This window comes from Chiloscyllium plagiosum, chromosome 27 (assembly GCF_004010195.1).
Source record: "Chiloscyllium plagiosum isolate BGI_BamShark_2017 chromosome 27, ASM401019v2, whole genome shotgun sequence".
Taxonomy (NCBI): domain Eukaryota; kingdom Metazoa; phylum Chordata; class Chondrichthyes; order Orectolobiformes; family Hemiscylliidae; genus Chiloscyllium; species Chiloscyllium plagiosum.
Genome location: NC_057736.1, coordinates 17,034,295 through 17,040,785, shown reverse-complemented (window position 1 = coordinate 17,040,785; position 6,491 = coordinate 17,034,295).

The window sequence follows — 6,491 nt, the reverse complement described above, 5'->3', positions numbered from 1 at the left end:
TGTACATCATGTACAACGTGAACATCAACTGGCCATCAAAAGACACGACCCACAGTCACTAGCTTCTACACATACAGACAAAGAAGGATGCCACTTTGACTGGGACAACACACATCCTAGGACAAGCGAAATAAAGACACACACGAGAATTCTTAGAGGCATGGCATTCTAACCAGAACTCCATCAATAAACACATCGACTTATATTCCATCTACCTCCCCTTGAAAAAAAGAATTGGAAATGACATTATCCACCTTAAGAAACCAAGACCTATAAATAGGGAGGCGGGGCATACCACCAGTGCTTCACCGGAGATTCTCACTGATGATGTTACCTAGTCATGGTGATGAAACATCTCAAAACAAACCTTCAAGCTCAGCGAGCTAACTTCCATTCTTATCCACCTGAGCTACAAACCTTCTCAAAAATTGTTGCATAGGAAGTGTTTTGTTTGTGCAGACATAATTTGTGGAAAGACAAAAAACATATAGATAAAATAAAGGAGATAAGAACTAAATCTGACTGTCACAGAATCCCATGCACCCATCATCCTTTTTCTCACTACATTGGTACCCAATGACTTCATCATAAAATTCTCTTCCTATTTTCAAATCTCTCCATAACCTTGTCATCCTCCCTTTTATGAGTACTCTCCTGCCACCGTACAACCATCTCAGATCTCTGTATTGCTCGGATTCTGGTCTCTAGTGCACCCCCAACTTTAATCACTATCACAAGTGGAAATTCCTTCACCATCATGGACTGCAGACTTAGAATTGTTTCCCTAAATCGCTCCACCCCTCTAAGATTTTTCTTAAGATCTACCTCTTTGTCCAACCTTTGATCATCTGCCCTCATGTTTGTTTATGTGGCTGTTTCAAATTTTTAATGATGATCAAACTGCTTTCCGTCTGCTGAGTTATAAATATGCGAGTTGTTGATATTGTCCTATATTGTGGACGTCACCAAATTACAACTGAACAGCCAAGCCTCTACTAATTAGCTGTTTAGTTGAAGCATTTAAAAAGGATTAGTATTACAATGCAGCAGGGAGTTGAGCAACATGAATTCTGAGCAGGGTCATAGACAGATTCGATCTTAAATCAAAAGCCGGGTGGATTGTAATTGTTTAACTGTGTAAAAGAAAAAAAATTGCCATTTAAATTAAATCCTGGTCCATTCCTGAATTATAAGTTGCAGTTTAAGGGACTCGCAGCAGTCAGTCCAACAGTAATATCCTGATTTGCAATACCAACACATCTCTGCGCAACAAACAGTAGTGTAGGTGACTGAATACACACATGACAGGAATTATAAGGGGAGTCTTAGGTGGAGGATGACAGAGAATAACGTCTGGAGTCAAGATCCACAATTCTGCAGACAGCAGTATCTTAAGTGACTGACATCTTCCCTTTGCCAATCTATCAGTTTCTGCACAGTCAGCCCCCGCCCTGTATCATGATCATCTTGTTTCCTGATAGTTCTGTCAAGAAACCTTTGACAAAAGGCATGAATTCTGGATGTGCTGAAATGGTCTGTTGATTGTTTATTTGTATGTTATTGCATCTTCCTTTTCCCAGGGGTACAGAGAAAGCAGGACTGCCAACCAGAATGAAATTGGCCTGGGTTCCATTTATTTGTAATGCAGTCGCAACCTGTAATTAACACCTGCCAGAATAAAATTGTCCTCCTCCATTGCCACAGCGAATCAGACCGCAAATTGGAGGAACAACTCATCTTCTATCCGAACAGCCTACAGCCCAGAGGACTCAACATTGACTTCTCCAACTTCGTATAACCTCCTTTCCCTTCCCTCGACTCCCTTTCCCAGCTCACCCTCCTTACATTCCTCTGATTGTCCCTTCCTTCCAGCTACCAACTGGATCCCATCGATCCCTCTACCAGTGTTCACCTATCCCAACCTCATCACCCCACGTGCCCCCACCCCCCACTTTATCAGTGTCTCCCCTTACACCCACCCCAGGTTACACTGAAAACATTGACCTCTCCACCTCCCAATGCTGCCTGGCTTGCTGTGTTCTCCCAGTGTCCTGCTTGTCTACTCTGGGTTCCATTTGTTTGCTATGCAGTTGCAATCTATAATTAACTGCAATATATTTCCTAGTAGATGTATAATTTTAAAAACCATATACAATATACTTGCTCACATATGTCCCAAATTACTTCATATGCAAATATAAAATTAGGCAATATGGTTGAATCTGTAGAATTCACTACCCCAGAGTGCACTGGATGTACACTGAATAAAGTTAAGCAGGGGATAGACAGATTTTTTATTAGTAAGAGGTTAAAAGGTTGTGGGGAACAGGCAGGAAAGTGGAGTTGAGGCCAATATGAGGTTAATCATGATCGTAAATGGCAGAGCAGGCTCAAGGGGCTGAATAGTCTACACCTGATCCTAATTCCTATTTAACACAAAAGGCAACTACTCAATCCACTGTGTCTGTGCTGATTCTTAGACAGAGCTATCTAATCCACTCTACTCTGCCTGCTTTTACCCCATAGTTCTGCAATTTTATCTCCAAGTATTTGTCCAATTTCATTAGTATTGGATCTGCTTCTAACATTCATGTATTCTAAATCATTGTAACACCCACTATATGATGATTTCTCCTATCTTCCTTCTTTTCGTTTACTACTTATCCTCAATTTATACCCTTTGGTTATCACGGTTATAAATTACATGTTTTTTTTGCACCAACAAAATTAGACAATATTCTATAAACCAATGGTCTAACCACCACCACCCCATGTTTAGGTTCTAGCCTGAGTATCTCTCATTTGATTACAAAAACTACCAAATCATGTTATTGTGTCTGTTAATACTAATCCAACATAGGTCTAAATTTTGAGGTTATTGCATAGACAGTGTATTCTGTAAATACAGAAAATTAAGGGATGAACTAATTGTGGTGTTCGACATAACAAATAATTTGATAATGTAGGTAGAAACTCTGATAGGTGACTCCAGAATAGGAAGGTTTAGCTTTTATATTGGAGTCAGACCTTTCAGGGCCGAGGTCAGGAAGCATTTCTTTGGGGAACAGGACAGTGAATCCTTGGACTGTCTTTGTCAAAAAGCTGTTGGAGATGGGGGAATGAATTGAAAAATTAAGAACAGAGATGACCTGTCTTCTCTTCAACATGTATGAAAGGAATGGAACCAAGTTAGGGTGGATGGAGAAATGGCCAAATTATCTAATTAAATGCTGTTTGAAGTTAAATGATCAACTTCTACATTTCTAAAAGCAGTCTTTGTTTTTATACAAAGGGAAAATCGGCATAGTCTTATCAGACTATAGGCTTTTACAGCCTTTAGAGAGAGACATGTGATGGTGATTTAACTCAAGGTTTGCCACATCTCAGGCAAGGGGATAGGTTGAGAAGATGAGTACTTCCTAGTAACTTAAGCTGGTGGAGGAATTGAACCTATGCTGTTGCCATCATCTGTACTGCAAACTAGCTGTCCAGCTAACTAACCGATGTGTGCAATACAGTAACTAAGGCACCCCAAAAAATAATGAGGTGAATTGATTGAGTGAAGGATTTTGGTTTGGACATATGAACTAGCTACACATCAAAAAGTAGCAAGTGGGCAATAGATTGAGCTCCAATTTAACATCTCAGCGTTGTACTCCCTGTATACCAAACTAATGTCAGTAAGAAACATTTCTTGCAAAACCTTGAGATTATATAGTGCCTTTAATGCAGTAAAGCATCTCAAATCACTTTATAGGACAATTATCAAACAAAATTTAACTTAAATAAACGTTGCTAATTTTGTACCTATACCAGGATCAACTGCAGGTCAGTGAGCACAGGGTTAATGAGTGAACATGACTCATTATGCATTGGGCTGGAGAAAGTATAGCATATCCTACAGAATAACTAAAATATGATTTAAAAGGTATGCATCACCAAAGGCTGCATTCCAACCAAGAGTTTCAGATATTCATCAACAGGAGTGAGATATACAGTACCAATCAACTTCAGGATTCCAAAGATGTTGCACTGAAGGTCAATTAGAAATGTAGAACGAAATGCTGGTCTTACCAGCAAAACTCTCATCCCATAAATGAATCAAATAAAGCTCACAGGCGCTAGACCATCCATTGTGTTATGCATAAAGAGAAGTACTTTGCATCAATCCCTCTAGATTGTGATTATTATTAACACTGGTTTGCAGTTGGTTTACTTAAAACTGAGTCCAGTATTTGAGAGATTCAGAAATCTAAATGATTGTCCCTAGTGGAAGTGATGGTATAAGGTGTAGTACGAACTTGTGAGCCTCAAATGGAAAGATGTTAGTTCAAAAAAGAAAGCAAATTAGGTCTCTCACAAGATATTGCCCAAAATGTAGATTTTCCTGCTCCTCAGATGCTGCCTGACCTGCTGTGCTTTTCCAGTACCACTCTGATCTTGACTCTCAAAAGATAAACCATGTGTAAACAAAATATTAGCAACTTGAACATCAATTGCGATCAATTGAGTTTATGTTAATTAACTTGACAAATTGAGTACAGTTCTTCCTGACTTCTATCTAGCTCATTCAGAGAAAGGGACCAGGCTGCAGATGCATCTGTCCATGAGAGTACCAGTATAAGTGATGGTCGTGCTGTTCTTGTGGAGCTGAAGTCCTGCCTTCACATTGAGAATACCTTCCATCATGCTGGATGGCATTACTACCATGATAAATGGGACAGACTTTGAAAGATCTAGCGACTCAAGAGTGGGCATCCATGAGGTGCTGTGGGTCAGCAAGAACACAACATGTAAACTAATGACCCAGCATATTCCCTCACTCAACCATTAGCATCAAGCCAGGGGATCAACACTGGTTCAATAGAAGAGCCAGGAGCAACACCAGGCTTACCTGAAAATGAGGTGTCAACCTGGTGAAGCTACAAAGCAAGATTATTTGCATGGCAAACAGCAATAAACAGCAAGTGATAGAACTAAGCGATTCCACAACCAAGAGATCAAATCTCAGCTCAGTAGTACTGCCACATGCAGTTGTGAATGGTGGTGGACAATTAAACTCACTGGAGGAGGCTGCACTATAAATATTCTCATCCTCAGTGATGGAAGAGCTCAGCACATCAGTGCAAAAGACAAGGCTGAAGTATTTACAGCAATCTTCCTAGGCGCAACCATCTTCAGTTGCTTCATCAATGACCTTCCCTCCATCATTATGTCAGAAGTGGGGATGTTCACTGATGAGTGCCATTGTGACTCCTCAGATACTAAAACATGTTCAAATGCAACAAGACCTGGACAATAACCAGGCTTGGGCTGACATGTGGCAAGTTGCATTCATGCCACACAAATACCTGGCAATGATTATCCGCAATAAGAGATAAGTTATCCACTATTTCTTACTATCAGTGCAACCCTCACGGTTACCATTGACCAGAAACTCAACCAGTCTTGTCATATAAAGCTTGGAATACTGCAGCAAGTAACTCACTTTGTGAGTTAGCATCATCATAAGGCAGTCAGGAGTGTAATTGAATAGTCACACTTGTCTGGATAAGTGCAACTCCAACAACACTCCAGAAGCTTGACAACATTCAGGACAAAATAGCCCCCTTGATTGGCACTACATCCACAAGCATCCCACTCCCTCCACCACCAACACTTAAGTCACAACTTTCACCAAGTAAAACATTCGCATGTACTTCATTGGATCAGAATCAAAGAACATTTGGCATGGAGCCACATGGGAGATATTAGACAGGGTGACCTAACCCTTGCTGAGAGAGATTTTAAGGAGTACTTTGAGACACGGAGATGAAGAAACTCCAAATGAGCAGCTGAAGATATGGCTGCCCATGATCGAGCAATAATTGTCAAAATGCTCAAATTGGAGCAAAGATAGGCAGGAATTTGAACAACTAGTATTTTAAAACCAAAAGGCCATTATCCATCACATATCTCCTCCAAGCCTGTAAGCTGGCTGCTGACTACTTGGTCTTTGTGTTAGAACAGGGTTTTTATATGAACTCACATTTATGGAGGGTGGTTTATCGGAAGTTGGGCGGGAGACATTGGAATGGTTGGGTCTGCAGATAAAAAGGCATTAATGCATATCAGCAAAAACTTCTGCTGATAAGGGATAGTGAACAAGTTTTTTTTAAAAATCATTTTAGGTTATTCATTCACAAGGCAACAAAGGTATGCCCTTTGTCAAGAATAGTTCTCTTTAGTAGCACTTCTTCCCCCATCATTGGCTCATCGTGGTGGGCTGCTCCATTAATGTGTTACAGGGTATCTTATTTCATGTTTCATCCAATTGGCCATTCTTTCAGTGCCAGTTCAGGAAAGAGTGCTGTTTGGCTATTTGCCTACCTATGGCAACACAAGCAAGCCTGATGCCATCTTTGACTAATATCCATATGTACATTTGGGAGCTTGTTGAGTTAGATAGGCAAGAAACATGACCCTCTATGATCCTATCCCTGATGTGGAGG